Source organism: Ailuropoda melanoleuca, chromosome 7 (genome assembly GCF_002007445.2).
Source record: "Ailuropoda melanoleuca isolate Jingjing chromosome 7, ASM200744v2, whole genome shotgun sequence".
NCBI classification, from domain to species: domain Eukaryota; kingdom Metazoa; phylum Chordata; class Mammalia; order Carnivora; family Ursidae; genus Ailuropoda; species Ailuropoda melanoleuca.
This window is the reverse complement of record NC_048224.1, coordinates 86,738,873-86,755,332: the sequence shown is the minus strand read 5'-3', so window position 1 is coordinate 86,755,332 and position 16,460 is coordinate 86,738,873. Positions and strand designations below refer to the sequence as shown.

The window sequence follows — 16,460 nt, the reverse complement described above, 5'->3', positions numbered from 1 at the left end:
TAAGGAAGAGAAATCACAATAGGAACAATGATTACTGCAAACTTCCAAAGGGCAATACACAAAGGGGGGATAAGCGGACAAGACATGATGCCCCAAACTCAGCTCTTTCTCCTAAAGAGAGAAGTAGAATGCAAATGAACGACAGAGGAAGAGAAAACACTTCACAATAGCAAACCATATTTGGAGCAAAGTTAGTATATTGTGTGATTTTATCTGCCCCTCCCTATCAGAATAACTACCATTTCCAGACTGCGTCTCTCTAAGTGTTGGTGTAGATAATTCACCTCCATTAACTCATTTGATCCTCACGATATTATCATGCTCATTTTTCAAATGAGGAAACTGAGACACAAGAAGTTAAATTAGCGTATCTAAGATTATAGAGATAAGTGCTAGAGTCAAGATTTGCCCTGCAGTCATTCTGACACTAAATTTTTGTCCCTGGGCCATATTCATAATATAACAGACAGAGGCTATATTTCTAATATTATCCTTAAAATATTAAAAGCCGTCCATATTTTCCCCACAGTTCCCCACTACCCCTCCCTCGCACTAACACTCAGAAACATGTGCTTCGGATTTCTTATTTTTCTTCTTGGACTATTTGCTTTCTTTTCTTTATCGCCATGCTGATTTGTTTCCGTAACTTCTGGTTCTTCAATTAGTCAAGATCTGTATCACTGGCAGATGAGCCGGGTGTGGTTCTTACCAATGTTTGTGGACAATGTAACTCAACTAAATAATATTTTATGGCATACTTTGAGAAATTGAGCAGATTAGAAGGAAAGAAACTTGGCTTTATCTTTACAAATGGATTAATAGCTAAGGACAAGAAATGATTTCTTGTGTGCATTATCTATAACACAGAAAATGAGTTTTTGTCTCAGTAATTCGTTTCTGGTCCACGCTGGGACGAGCCAGGAATTGAGTTCATTGGCACTCTGGTTTTATATTCTGGTTTTATACCTTGAGGTTTTGTATGTTGCTACTCAGTTCTTCTCCTTGCTATACTAACATTTCTTCCCAGAATTAACACTTTAAGGTATTAGGACACCTGGGTGTTTCAGCTCTTTGAGTGTCTGACTCTTGATTTCAGCTCAGGTCATGATCTCATTATCATGGGATGGAGCCCCACGTTGGGGCTCTGCTCTCAGTGGGAAGTCTGCTTGAGATTCTCTCTCCCTCTCCCTCTGCCCCTCCCCCAGCTCATGCGCACGCTCTCTCTCTCTCTCAAATAAATAAATCTTAAAAAAAAAAAAGAATTAACACTTTAAGATATTAATATTCTGCAGTGGGTATGGTCTAGTATAAGACCAATGAACCAGTGCTGCTCCTGTCCCAAATTTATAATGTCACCACCGAATCTTCGCAATGGCCCTATGTACCAAGGGGTACCGTGCCAGACCTTGGGTGGGGAGAAGGGAGAAGACAAATAAGGAGAGATAAAAGAAAGGAGGTCAAGAAGAAATGGAGGAAGGAAAAGGAAACAAAACAAATAAAAGAAGGGGTGGCCTTGGGTAAGGTTGGCTAATCTGGTGAAGGGTGCCTAGTATCATCTCTGGCTCCCCATCTGGGTTTCCAAATAGGGACTGGGGAGACCATCCCACGTCCAAAGGGCAGGAGGCTTCACCTTTCATTTCGGCCATAATATGGTTCCTTCAGTTCTTCTCCCATAGGTTTGAACCCCCCCTATTTGCTGTTCACTTCAAAATTCACAAATTACATCAGCTTCTGGGCATGATATAGCCCTTAACTGTGATTGGTATAGCCCACAGAGTGTTTTTAAAAGTGAGTTTGAAGGGCATCTGGGTGGCTCAGTCGATTAAGCATCTGCCGTCAGCTCAGGTCATGATCCCAGGGTCCTGGGATCAAGCCCCACATCAGACTCCCTGCTCAGCGGGGAGCCTGCTTCTCCCTCTCCCTCTGCTGCTCCCCCTGCTTATGCTCTCTCTGTCAGATAAATAAATGAAATCTTTTTATAAAATAAAACAAAAATAAAAGTGAATTTGAATGTCTTTAGACATACCTGCATTTCTCAGTGTCTCGGGCTCCCCCATGCCTCATTAGCCCTCCATGTCTCTGGCTTAAGTAGCCAACCTGGCTTTGAATGCATTGGAGTATATGACCCCTGGCTCTTGTGCACCCTTGTAAGTTTGTTTTATATGTTCATGTTCTCCACCCACCACCCCCAGTAAAGTTGTTGAAGGCAGGAGCCCTCGGTAAAGATACATCCCTGCCGCTCTGCTTTTCACAGTCGTAACAGGAACCATGTGTGTTATATTAACAGCCAGTTATTGTGCTCCTAACATGCACCAGGCTCTGCCCTAAACACTTGACATGTAATAACTTGTTTAATCCTAAAACACAATCAGCTGGGGACACATGAGAACACTGAGTCACAATATAGGCCTAATTCACCAATAGAAAACCCAGGACTCCAACCCCTTCTGACTTCAGAACTTGTGACCAGTCATCACACCCCAAGTCAGTTGCTACCATCGGCCATGGACATCTATGGAGTTGATTAAATTGGAAAAATCATGGGGAATTTCGGGAGTCAAGGCCTCTAGATTCCAATCTACTCACTCAGTTCCTTGACTCATTTCCTCTCTGTATGAAGGGGCATATTAGGCAAACAATTTTTTGTGTGCCTCAGGTGTTCTGTCTCTAAAATGGGGAGAAATGGGGCACTTGGGTGGCTCAGGCAGTTGAGCATCCAGCTTTTGGTTTCAGCTCAGGTCATGATCTCAGGGTCATGAGATCAAGCCCCACGTCAGACTCCGTGCTCAGCGGGGAGTCTGCTTGAGATTCTCTCTCTCCCTTTCCCTCTGCCCCTCCCCTTGCTTGCTCTCTTTCTAATAAATAAATAAATCTTAAAAAAATAAAATAAAATGGGAGAACAGACCACATTATCCATCTACCACCCAGAGGAGCCGCTTTTGTTTATTATGAAATTCTTCACCAAGAGCCAGTTAGGACCGCAATGCTTCTAAGGAAAGGTTAGGAAAAAACCCTAAGCAAAATTGGAAAAACATACCTTTCAGAGCAAAGCAATAGCTTACTTTGTAAAGGCCTGGGACACATTTCTGGGGTTTTTTTCAACCACGTCTTTGAGCACTGTAGGAATGCAACACACGGAGCATAAGCTATTCTCTTAGTTTGCAATACAAAAGCGTTTGGGATTGCTTTTAAATGCTAGGTATTTAAAGTCCCCAACATAATGACTTATTAATAAAGCTCTCCACTGCTCATAAGTGAATGTTATTAACAAATCCCATTTAATCAATATAATCTGATTAACTGGAATAAAAGAGACATCTACCTCCCCAGTAATTTGCTGAACTTGCACTACACCAAGAGATGTCTATGCTGCAAACCAAAGTAAGAGCATTATTTATATTTGTGTATGAGAGGTATGACCCATACCCAACACACTTCCCAGGGGACTGTTGGCTTCTGGATTCATCCATACTCAGCAGCAAGCCCACCTGGGGCCCTGCCTGTCTAGCCAACCCCTGCTGGCAGGATAGCTCTCATTCCTCTGCCTTCCACCTTCTGAAGCCACAAAACCATGCAGTCTCCTGTAGCACCCCAGAGACCATGATGGGGGTGGGGATGGGGTAGGAAGGAAAGGGGACTGTGGAACTAGAAGCAGCCTCTGAGTCATAGGGACAGAGAAGCAGGGGCAGCTACCTGGATCTACCACCTGGAGCCACCACTGGGTCCTTTCTACAACCAGAGCTTGTCACGACACCTGTTCCCACCTCCAGACCTTGGGGTCTACTAATTGCCAGCTCCCACTCCCTTCCAGCAGTTTCCTTGGGGTATTCAAGCAGACAGCTGGTTTACTTTTCTGATCCCAAATGTGGGCAATCACAGAGGGTAAAAGGGTAGGAATCAAGTAAAAAGTCTGCCTTAACATTATTTTTTTAAACTTCCCAAATTCAAGGCCCTGATCTACCTTCCCAGTTGTATTTACCATAATCCCTTGTTTTTCCCTCCGTGTTGCAACCAGCCCTGAACACCCCTTGCATGTTATCACCGTGTGCCTTTGCTTCTGCTTCTCCCCAGACCCAAAATACCCTCTTCTTTACACTCAGGGGTGGGTGGGGCAAGTGGGGAGGAGTTTATATGTACCACTTCTTCCCTGGCCCCATGTGCTTGGATCCTTCGTCAAAATTCAGGTCAGATCTCACCTTTGGGGCTTATTCTTTGACAACTTGAATTTTCATACCCAAATAGGAATTTTTGTCCTACATTCTGACAATATTTCAATCAATGAGTCATTTATTAAGCAATGAATCCAGATTGTTTACACTCCATCCTCAGAGCTGAGGAAACAGATCAAGAAAGCATGGCTCCTGCCCCCAGTGGGTTTCCAATCTAATGGGAAACCTACCAGTGATATTACAGCATGGAGGCGCTAAAATGGCTATATGAACAAAGCTGGGGAAGTGCTTCCTGGTGGCGGGAGAAAAATTCCCTGTAATGGTCAGAAATAGCATAAAATACATCATCAGGGATGACCGTAGGTACCCATGGCAACATACCTTCATGGCAGATTCAGCCATGTTCCACTTTTTTTTTTTTTAAAGATTTTATTTATTTATTTGACAGAGATAGAGACAGCCAGCGAGAGAGGGAACACAAGCAGGGGGAGTGGGAGAGGAAGAAGCAGGCTCATAGCAGAGGAGCCTGATGTGGGGCTCGATCCCATAACGCCGGGACCATGCCCTGAGCCGAAGGCAGACGCTTAAACCGCTGTGCCACCCAGGCGCCCCAGCCATGTTCCACTTTTACTTCAACATACTGTTCAAAATATTTGGATTTTTTTTTTTTTTCATAATGACCCTTCCTTTTTTCCTCTTCCTTCTGGTTTGGAAGCTCTTGGTGCCATAAACCTCACCAGTCACTCGTGTGCCTTGCTGGGGCTCCAATTTAGGACTTAAGCAGCCACTGGAAGGTAACAGTAACATTCCTAAACGTTGCCATCCTGTGGCCACAGGAAGATAAAACTGGAAATGGCCATGCTGCCGCCATTTTAGGGGCGAAGGCAAGCATGTTTGCAGTCACCCACCACCCCCAGAGGATTGCCAGCAACCCTAAGGACAAATTCCTGACTTGGAAAAAGCTGTTCCTCAAAAGTAGATCCACAAGCAAGAGTGACCTAGCAAATCACAGACTCTGCATCTCGGGATGTGATGTTTCTCAGTTTGGGGGTGTGCCACCAACTAGTCACCTCTTCAGAAAGCTCTGGTTGTGAGGGGAAGAAAGTGGTAGAAAGCATGTTCTCAGAGATTGCCTCCAACTTTTCCAGGACAAAGTTGTTGCCTTTTTTTTAAATAATATAAGACTGCTTGGAACAAGACCACAGAGTTTTAAAGATCTCCATGAAGCCCCCTGGACCTGGTGGCCCCGCCATTAGGCACTGACAGCGCTGACCATACCTTCAGGAATCATGAAGAACCCTGCCTGGTCAATGATTCTAGCTAAAGAGGGAGGGGTCTGTTTGTCTCTTGATGAATGTGGGTAACTGTCCCTGAGGATACCTGGAATTGCACCTGGGAAGCCAAGCATGAAGAGAAGAATGGACCTCAAGCTCTGTCAATGTGGTTGACCTGCTCGTGGACACCTGATAGGTAAGGGTACCCACCTGGGTCATTATGTGCCTGCCAGCACTGTACTGGTCTGGTTTACATAGCCTGGTCAATCCGGACTGTCTTACATCTGTGACAGGCTCAGGTTTCTTTGCTGTGAGTCATTTCCCCTGTTCACATAAACAGAAAAAATTGATTAGACACCTGCCCATTTCATCATCACTACAGCCTATCACACAGGTGATGGGCACATGACTTTGCTAAGCTGGTTGCAAATGGATTGGATTAGTTGCCAATAGATGAAGAAAATAGTCTATGCCAACCTCTTCACCCATGATAATGACAGAAATAGCTTACATTTTCATATGCATTTAAAACTGTGTACTGTGAGAGAGATATTAGTTGTTTGACTGGGAAATTGAGACTCAGCTAAGATAAGAGAATGGAGAGAAGTTTCATAATTTTAAAACATTAGACTTGTTTTTCTAGCCTTGGGAAAAATGACTAGTAAGCATAGTATAAAAACTGATTACTTTCTTTAATCTAACAGACAATGGTAGTAGGTCATGCCCATGACTAGAATTCCAATATTCGTTCGATTAAACAACACACTTGATGAGTACCTATGAAGTATGCTGGGCAGATTCTAAAACCGTGGGGCCTTATGACCTAAACAAGCCTCTCCATTGCAAGGCAGTTGTGTGACCCTGCGTCACATGCGCCTGTAGCACTGTCACAGCAAAAGAGATGATTCCAGGCACTATCATCATTGGCACATGGGACGAGGGAGGATTTTCAAACGATACTCAAGAACACCCAAAATATTTTGACAAGCAAAACCAAAAATGGGGGCAGGGGCATTTCATATAGAAGGAACGGCTTGAGCATACACTTCCTGAAGCAGGCAAGTATATTTGAAGGAAAACATGTGGTTTGGGTTAGCTAGAATAAAGGAATCTGGGAGATAAAGTTGAACAGATAGTCTGGGGTGATATGAAAACCCCTGAAAGCCAGTGTACCACTCAGGGCTCAGTCAGAACAGATGGCACTGAGCTGGTGGGCCATTAGAAAGAATTTAATAAAGAGGAATTAACTACAAAGGTATTGGGAAAGCTGAAGAGCTATCTAGGGGCTGGTGAAGTCACCTTGGAATTAGTATCAGCAGGAAGCTGCTATCACCCTTTTAAGGGCTGGAGCTCAAGAGCAGAAGTGTCCCCCAGGAGAGCTGGATCCCCACGGGAGCTGCCCAGTAAGAGCGGGGTCCATGGAGATGGAGTCTGTCTCATGGGACCTGTAATACAGGTTGGGTCCATCTAACCTGCTTCAGTTCGATGCACCTCGGCTGCTTCCTCCTGCCCTCCAATCTCTCACCAGCACACCGGCCAAACCCAGCCTCATTGGCAAAGGAGTATGGGAAAGGCAGTTTGCAGGGAAAGGGCAAGAACGGACCTGGGAGCAATCAATCGGGCAAGTAACAGCACAATCAGTTTATAGGAACAGGCTGTATTCGATCAGCCATAAGAGGCCACAGTTGGCATTTCAGAGGTAGAACGTAAGGGTCATAGCACTGGATGGTGACAGTAGGACCTGTTCATTGGCTATTTTGTGATGTAAGTGTGGCAGGCTGCAGAATGGCCCAAGGAAGCTACCCAGACCTGCTCCTTGGAACATGTGAATGTTAACTTTAACTGGCAGAAAGCCTTGGCAGCTGTGAGTCTGTTTAAGGTTCTTCACACGGGGGCTTATCCTGGGCTAATGCACTCACAGAGTCCTGATAAGAGGTAGAAGGGCCATAAGCCAAGGAATACAGGCAGCTTCTAGAAGGTGGAAAAGCAAGAAAACAGGTTCTTCTCGAGAGCTTCCAGAAGGGACCAGCCTTGCCAATAATCTGACTTTAGCCAATTGAAACTGACTTCAGGCTTCTGGCTACTAGAACCGGAAGGGACTCAATCTGGGTTGCTGTAAGTCACCAAGTTTGTGGTCACTGACTACAGCAGTCATAGGAGACGCGTTACAGTAGCTTTGAGATACCATGGGCCTGATGTATGGGTTAGAGAGACTCCATATTCCTGGGTATCGTGTCCAGGACCTCCAGACCAGAATCGCTCTTTCTCTCCAGTGTAAATCCTCTGAAAAGGTAGGTTACCCCACAAGCTCGCAGACATGCAGGGATGCCAGGCCCTGCGGGCGCAGAGTGGTCTGTTTGACTCCACTCTGACCGCCGGGGCCTGCGCCGAGCCTCCGTCCCACATTCCACACTCGCGGTAAGCTGTTCTTAAAATGGCTCCTGGCATGCACGCCCTGGCGAGGTCCCCTGCCCTGGAGTGTGGGCCGGCTTAGTGACTTGCTTCCAACAGATAGAACTCGGCAAATGTGATGGATGTCACCTTCAAGACGAGACAGTAAAAGACTATACGACTTCCCTCTTGCATGTACATTCTCTGCCCGTCCTGCCCTCCTCTTCACCCCCACCACCCCGTTCCCCTGTGTGTGTGTGTGTGTGTGTGTGTCAGTCCCAGGAGCCAACTACCAGATGCATCCGGGAGACCTCCCTGCCTGTGAGGCCTCGTTCTCCTCCTGAGGCCTCATGCCTTCCATACTAGACCAAGAAGGGTCAGTGTTTATTTGGCTTGGGCGGCTTTATTTGTGCAGGCCGTTTTCCTGAGGTAACCCGAGGCGTCCGTGTAAGGAGCACAGGGGCCGTGGCAGGGGGGCAAGCTCTGCGGCCTTGTCTGCACTACTGCTCCGGGTGAGAAGGCTGGCTTCTGTGAGGAGGCCTCCGCAGGCCCCGGCCATGGATTGTTTATTTACATTCGAGAAATAACTCTGGAAAAATGAAAACCAAAACCAGCAGGGATTTAGACAGCAAAATTCTGGGTGGTAGGGAAGATTCTGTGATGATCTCACACGCAGGATTTCAGAGAGGATCCCGTGCTAGTGAACCATTTGGGGAACGGAACTCCACTCGCCTTGCTCACTGCTCTGGGCTTGGATTCCGGGCCCCTGTTCTTCCCTGCAGCTGCTCTAGCTTGCTTCCAATTACAGGCAGACCTCATTTTATCACACTTCACAGATATCACTCTATTTGCCCGTGGAAATCGGGTAGCATCCTGGTGGAGCACATCCGTACGGCTGTTTATTCCCCGAGCATTTGCTCACTTTTTAATGATGGTATGCACACCGTTTTTTTCGATTTAATACTATTGCACATTTAAGAGACTACAGTATGGCATCAACGTAACTTTTTTATGCGCCGGGAAACCAAAACTCATGGTGGTTGGCACCAAACCCACAGTAGCTCCCGGGTAGACCTGTATCGGGTGCTTGGAGAAGGCTATGCTTTATGCCACATGCTTTACATGCTCCCCTCATTTAATTCTCGCCAATCAATGAGGCTGGCCCATTTTACAAATGAGGACACTGATGCTTAGAGAGGTCAAGTCATTTGCTCAAGGTCACTGAGCAAGAAAGTCCAGACCCTGGAGTCCAGCTCCCGCCCATTTGACTTTACAGCCAGGCTGCGAACCACCGCGTTCCGCAGCCTCCCCAAAACACAACACGCTTCCTAGCTTCTGCCCTTTTAAAAAACTTTGATCTTTAACTTCTAAACCGATTTCATTTGTCAACCGCATTATGTATAAACCCATATCCTCCCACTCTCATTTTCAGATAGCTGCAGGGTTCAGGGCTTCTCAGCCTGAGCCCTTTCGCGCCTGGGGCGGGGTGCTCCTCGGCTGTGGCTCTGTCCTATACATGTGAGATGTGCGGCAGCACCCCTGGCCTCTACCTACGACCTTCCTCCCCCCAACTTGTGACCATCAAAAATGTCTCCAGGTATTACCAGATGTTCTGAGGGAGGAGGACACAGTTGCTCCCCCAACTGAGAACCACAGGGCTAGTGTTATATCTGCTCACCCTTTTAAAAGAAGCAATGGATTTCCATCAGCTCATTCCAGAAAGTATTTTCAACCTTTGCTTATGTTACATGATCCTGCCAGTAAGTTTATTTTTAAATAACCCTCAAGAAAGAAGCCCAGAAATGACCTGAGGAGGAAAAAAAAAGTCCAATTTTGGTAGGCAGGACAGCTGCGTAACAGGTCTGTGGCCTCCGAGAGACTGTGTAGAACACATCATAGAATGGTGCCCCAAGGATGAGGCAGCTGGAACGTCAGTCTGTCGACTCCCATGACACCTTGGTTGACATCTCCCAGAGCCATGAACTCCAGGGCACTTCGAGGCTGCCACTTACGTGGCCGAGCACATTCCTGGGGCCAGAGAATGGCCTCCATCAGGGAGAAGCAGGCTGGTGTTGGAGCGAAACAGGCAAGTTGCGTTCGTATCTATGGCAGCACAACAGATTTCCCCCAAATTTAATGGCTTAAAGCAACACGCATTTGCTATAACCCAGTCTCTGGGGGCTGGGAATCCAGGCGCAGCTTAGCTGGGGGACTCTGCTCACGACTTTTACAAAGTGCAGCGAGGTTTCAGCAGGAGACTGAGGCACCCGAAGTCTGGGGATTGGCTTCCAGGCTGGCTCTGTGGGTGTTGGCAGGACTCAGTTCCTCACTGCAACGTGCACCTCCGTGGGGCAGCTCACGGCATGGCAGCCGGCTTTCCTCAAAGCGAGCAGGAGAGGGCAGGCATGACAGATGTCACAGTATTTGTAACCTCACCTCAGAAGTGACATCCCATCACTTTTGTTGAATTGTGTGCATTAGAAATAAGTCACTAAGTCCACCCTGCACTTAAGGGGGAGAAGTTACACTAGGCAGGAGTACCAGCAAGAGATCCCCTGGGAGCCATTCTGGAGGGTGGCCACCTCGGGAGTGGGCGAGAATCACGCCCGAAAGCTGTAGGTGACCTTCAGGCTGAGACAAAGGAATGTAACCAGGGCCCCGGTACCTCCACCCCAGGGACATAGCCTCCTGCTGTGACATCCTCCCTGGTGAATATTCTGGTTGTCTGAGAACTGGGAGCCCCTGGAACACATCATTTATAAAAGATACAGATTACTGTGGAGGGGGATATTTCATGAACCTGATGCAGGCTAGAGAGCCCTTTGGATTTGAGATCAATCTGAAGCTGACTTGACCCAAGTGACAGGCCCTGTGCTAAGTCCAGAGACGCAGAGGTAAGTCAGAGCAGTCCCTGCAGGGGGTGGGGCCTGCAAGCCAAGCCACAAGACCCCAAGTACTACAGTCTGCCAGAGGCAGGAACATCAGGCTCCGGGGACCCAGGCCTCTTATTCTAGCTGGGTGGGGAAGGTGGCAAGGTGACGGGGAGGGCTTGGCAGGTGGGTTGAGTTGGGGGTGACATGGGCCCATCTTGCTGCTGTATGGAACATGGCTGCCTCTCCTCCCCTGGAACATCATCAGCATCCCCGGCACACGCCTCCCCACACTTCGTCTTCTGTGGAGATCTCCCTGGGGCTGCAAGAAGCACGCTACGCTCAGGCCCTGAAGGAAACCAGGAATAAAGGGGGAAGAAGGGAAAAGGAACAGAATGATAGAACCAGACTGACAGACTCCGAATACACCAGATGACAAGCAATTCCCCCTCCTCCTGCCAATCAGAGCCTCCTAACTGCCCCCCAGCCGAGCCCTCTGCACCCCCTAACTAGGCCATCCATACCTCTCCACTGTGGACGGCAGCCCCCAGGGGTCAATCTACCGACCACATTCAGACCGCAAATGCCTGCAGAGCAAACAACTCTCCCCCCACCACCACCACCACCTTTATTTAGGAAAGACCTTACCTTCAGGTTAAATCCATTATCCCCCACATCAGAATGAAGTCCAACACCTGGTGAATACTAGCCCTGTTGCCTCATTCCTGCCTCTTACCCCTTCAGACTAAATGGAGGGAGGGCCCAAAGGTAAAGGGGATGGGAACTGGAGTCGCAGAAATTAGTGACAGGACTTGACTAGCGTGCTTCCTTGGGCAAAGTTACATCTGATTTTCTCAACACCTTTCCTGTTTCTCTTCAGTAACTTTTATCTCCTTTGAACTTTTATTTTTTTTTCTGGTCTTTTTTTTCTCCTTGTATCCTTTCCTTCTCCTTACACTTTTTTTATTATTTTAAAACTAGCTTCTCATCAATTACTCTCTTCAGGGTGTGCTTTATGTGACTAATCAATTAGCAACGAATAATTATTAATGTGAATAATAATTTAATTTATTAAATGATTTAAATAATCGTTTGCATATGTTCAGTGCTGGCCGGTGAGGACATGGAAGCTTGTTTCAGAAGGAATGGGGAGCATCCAGCCTAGAAAGGATACTAGGGCCCCCATGGGCAAGTGCCCACACTGCAGCCCTTCCCGGGCGTCTTCTAAATGACACCTCCCAAAACCCTGGTTAGGGAAGAACGAGGGCCTTGTTTCACAGATGAAGACATAAGATTTGGTTAGACTCCCTTAAGTTACTGAGCTGAAAAGCTGAACTCATACCTCTGTGGCTCCAAAGCCCACACTTTTTCAACTATGCTGATTGCTCGAAGTGCCCAAAACAAACAGAAGAACACTGCTACATTTTAGTATCTGCATTTAAGTTTAAAATCCACTGATCTTGGGACACCTGGGTGGCTCAGTTAGTTAAGCCTCTGCCTTCGGCTTAGGTCATGACACTGGGATTCTGGGATCCAGCCCACAACCCACTCCCTGCTCAGCGGGGAGCCTGCTTCTCCCTCTCCCTCTGCCGCTCCCTCCCACGCTCTTTCTCTCTCTCTAATAAATAAATAAAATCTTTTTAAAAATAAAAATTAATAAAATCCATTGATCTTACCGTTTCTTCATTGCCTTCACCCCTCACATCCACTTATCCCTTTACCTTTATTAAATCCCATGGCCAATCATTAAAATCTATGGTCAGTCAAGATTACTCCCTCACATGCCCTGTCAACTAGCTTCCTGCTCTTTTGACTAATCTTAGTTGACAAGTCTCCGCTCCTGGTAACCCGCAAGCTCTGCTTACTTGAGAACGCCATCAGGCAGGAGAAAAGCACACACTGGGACGGTGACCCTGCTCCCGTGGGTCCTCGGCATGGCTCCATCCAACCACGCTCCTGGTCCCTCCTCTCCCGCTGTGCTCTCCTGTCCAACTTCCTACGCTCTCCACCCCCTGCCTCTTCCCTGGTGCTCCTGCTTCTCTGCAACACCTAAAACCCTCCGAAGAGAGCTCCCCAATGTCCCCCAGCACGTCCAGCCCCCTTCCATTACTACAGAACTGTCCTTGACCATCACTCAGCTCTTTCCCAGGGCCTAGAATTGTGCCCGGCACACAGCAAGCGCTCAGTTCTCCACAGTGGCCACAACCTTCCTTGGTACCATAGGGGACGAGGCGATGCTCCCCCAAAATATGCCACTTTGGTATATTGATTATTTTGAGCTGAAGACACTTGAGAAAAAACACATGCAGGAAGACCTCTTTGATCTGATCCTTTCTACCTCAAATCAGGACATAATTTCCCTGGAGAAAAGTGCCCTCCGTGGCCCAGGAAGAGAACATTCTTACCACAAAAGACTGGGAGTTGAAGTTGAAATAAATCTGTACAAACAAACCTACTAAAATAATCCTTATCTTCCATTAGTTCCCCCCCACATAGTTCCAGTCATTTTCCCACAATTTATCGCCACTAACCCAAACTTCGTCTTGGCATAGCTCCACGATTTATCATTCTTTGTTGAATTGCTACATAAGCTATCCACTTCTTTGGGTCTTCATGTCTTTCCTCTGAAGGCTCCCCTGCCATGTAAAATATTAACATCAAATGAAATCTGTATGTTTTGGTTAATTTATTTCTCAGGCCCAGCCCAGACCTAATGTCAGTGAGCTTTGCTGCTCGGCTATAGGCCCCAACAGTTAAAGCCAGGAATAGACAAACCCACTTAACTCAAGCTCCCACTGAAACCTACTGTGCTTATTTCTTATCTCATTTTCTCAAAGCATTGACAAAGATGTTCTACAATGACCAGGCCAGAAAAGCCCTAATAGAGGCAGAATTACCTAGAAGACCAAACACCCCAGATGTCCCCTTCCCTACCCGTGATCAGTCACCAACCACCCCCCACCCCTACCCACGATCACGTGCCCTCCGCCTGCTCCCTTGCACGTACCCTTGGACCTCCCTATACAACTCCAGTGTCCATCTTGCGCATGGAGAGGTCAGTTGTTAAGATTTGAACTGCCACCTCCCCCAGCTGCCCAAATAAAAGTCTCTCTTCAAACCACCATCTCTTGAGTCATTGGCTTGTCTTGTGACAAGTGTATTTGAGTTTGTTCGACCAGCCAGGGGCTATGCTCAGGATTCGTCCAGCCCCCTCAGGATTCCCTGGGACCCAGCCACTGGCTGGGGCAGTGTTTCCTGAGTTAGCCACTAGGACACAGAGATCGGCAGTACCAAGAGAGTAGAGGAAAAGCCTTTTCCATACTAAACAGCAAAAAGGCAGCTGCTCCGAAGGTCTCCAGTGTCTTTCAGGCCAGGGAGGCCTCTAAGAGTCAGCAACTTCCAGCCCGCTGGCCTTCTAATAATAGCGCCAGCACCCTCCACAAGCCCGAGCTCCCTACTCCAGCCCCCAAGCCTGGGGCATAACTTGAGGTTCAGTGGTGAAGCCAAAGACAGAGCCCAACAGCAAGCCGCCAGCCTGTCAAGCGTTCCTCCAGGCGTGTAGTCTTCTCCATCTTCCCAGAATTCGAATGTATGCAAAAAGAGACTGTGGTCCAGGAATGGCCTGGGGCTGGCCCATGCCCTTGGGCAAATCCCACCTGCAGCAGAGGAATGGCGACTGCATCCCAGCCCATCCCCCACAGACAGGGCCTGTCTTGGGCCCGTGAGCTATGAACTCCAGGTAACATTGGTCATAAAGACTCCTGGTTCCCCCGCTCTGCCTCTTTGTTAATCTCCAGAGCCTGGAGAGGGGGCAAGAAAGGGAAGAAACCGGAGAGGAAAGGCTCAGGATGGCATTTAAAAGGCTGCATTTTGGGGCGCCTGGGTGGCGCAGTCGTTAAACGTCTGCCTTTGGCTCAGGGCGTGATCCTGGAGTCCTGGGATTGAGCCCCACATCAGGCTCCTCCGCTAGGAGCCTGCTTCTTCCTCTCCCACTCCCCCTGCTTGTGTTCCCTCTCTCACTGGCTGTCTCTCTCTCTCTGTGAAATAAATAAATAAAATCTTTTTTAAAAAATTAAATAAATAACTAAATAAATAAATAAAAGGCTGCATTTTCCCCTTCTTTAAGGACTTCATCAATTGTGCCACCAGGGGATTTAAAAAAAATACGGTATGTCCATACAGCGTACTATTATTGAACAATAAAAAATGCAGTTCTGATACAAGCTACAAAGTGGATGAATCTTGAAAACACGATGCTGAATGCAAGAAGCCAGTCACAAAGACCACATGCTGTGTGATTCCATTTATAGAAACTATCCAGAACAGGCAAGTCCACCAAGAGGGAAAGTAAATTCGTGGTGGCCTCGCTAGGTATGTTGGGGGAAGTGGCTAGTGACTGCTAACGGGTACAAGGTTTCTCTTTGGGATGATAAAAATGTTCTAAAATGGATTGCAGTGATGGTGGCAAAACTGTGAATACACAAAACCCACTAAATTGTATACTTCAGGTAAATTGTATGGTATGTGAGCTATATCTCAATAAAGCTATTACTTAAAAATAGAAAAGGGTTAACGTACCCTCTGAGGAAGTGGGGTTGAAGGTGGTTTGGCTTCTCAATTTTCTGGAGGGGGCCTCATGGGTAGATTCGATGTGACGCTAAGTGTGAACTTTGGGCTTCTCACTTGCGTGGGCCCCTGCAAAATCAAGTCATGAGTAAGTCTGTATTCATAATTTTTTATTCTTTTCCTTAAAGATGTCCCCCTAAATTGGTACACTTTAGGACCCAGAAAACCCGGATCTGCCTAGATGTACAAACATTACTTTTATAGTCAGAGAAAGGTAATCGTGATTTTTAAAAATCATGAGTGTGCGTCCCCTTATACAGTGCTAAAGCCACAAGGAAAACCGCCACTGAGTCTCCGAAGATGATGTCAGTCACCTGCAGTGAAAATGTCACGTGACCTGGGAGGATTGTGATGGCAGGATCCAGTGGAACAAGGCACAGATTTCTCTGGGCACGCAACGCTGTCCATGCAGGCTGTGGCTTCAGGGTACGTACCCTCTGGGAGGACAGGAAAAAGATCCATTGTAAACCCATCCTTTCCTCAGGTCACTCAGGGCTGGTGGGGGTCTGGGCACAGGGTGTTGTTAAACAAAGGCAAGGGAAACAGAAACAAAAATGAACCATTGGGGCTTCATCAAGATAAAAAGCTTTTGCACAGCAAAGGAAACAGTCGACAAAACCAAAAGACAACCTAAGGAATGGGTAAAGGTAGTTGCAAATGTCTAAATCAGATAAAGGGCTAGTATCCAAGATCTGTAAAGAACTTACCAAACTCAACACCCAAAAAACAAATAATTCAGTCAAGAAACGGGCAGAAGACATGAACAGACATCTCTCCAAAGAAGACATAAAAATAGCTCATAAAAAGTGCTCAACATCGCTCGGCATCAGGGAAATACAAATCAAAACCACACCAGTCAGAATGGCTAAAAGTAACAAGTCAGGAAATGACAAATGTTGGCAAGGATGCAGAGAGAGGGGAGCCCTCCTACACTGTTGGTGGGAATGCAAAGCTGGTGCAGCCACTCTGGAAAACAGTATGGAGGTTCCTCAAAAAGTTGAAAGTAGAGCTACCCTACAACCCAGCAATTGCACTACTGGGTATTTACCCCCAAAGATACAGATGTAGTGATCTGAAGGGACCCCCACCCCAATGTTTATAGCAGCAATGTCCACAATAGCCAAACTATG

General features: G+C 47.1%; 1 long non-coding RNA gene across 1 annotated transcript; it reads right to left on the bottom strand.

Annotated features, from left to right (window-relative positions):
- Positions 1 to 5,642: 5,642 nt before the first annotated feature.
- Positions 5,643 to 15,758, bottom strand: LOC117802955. The gene is made up of 3 exons (XR_004626437.1): positions 15,645 to 15,758; positions 15,283 to 15,399; positions 5,643 to 5,767 (listed from the first exon to the last, which is right to left on the bottom strand). It is a non-coding gene; the product is annotated as an uncharacterized LOC117802955 (long non-coding RNA).
- Positions 15,759 to 16,460: the final 702 nt, after the last annotated feature.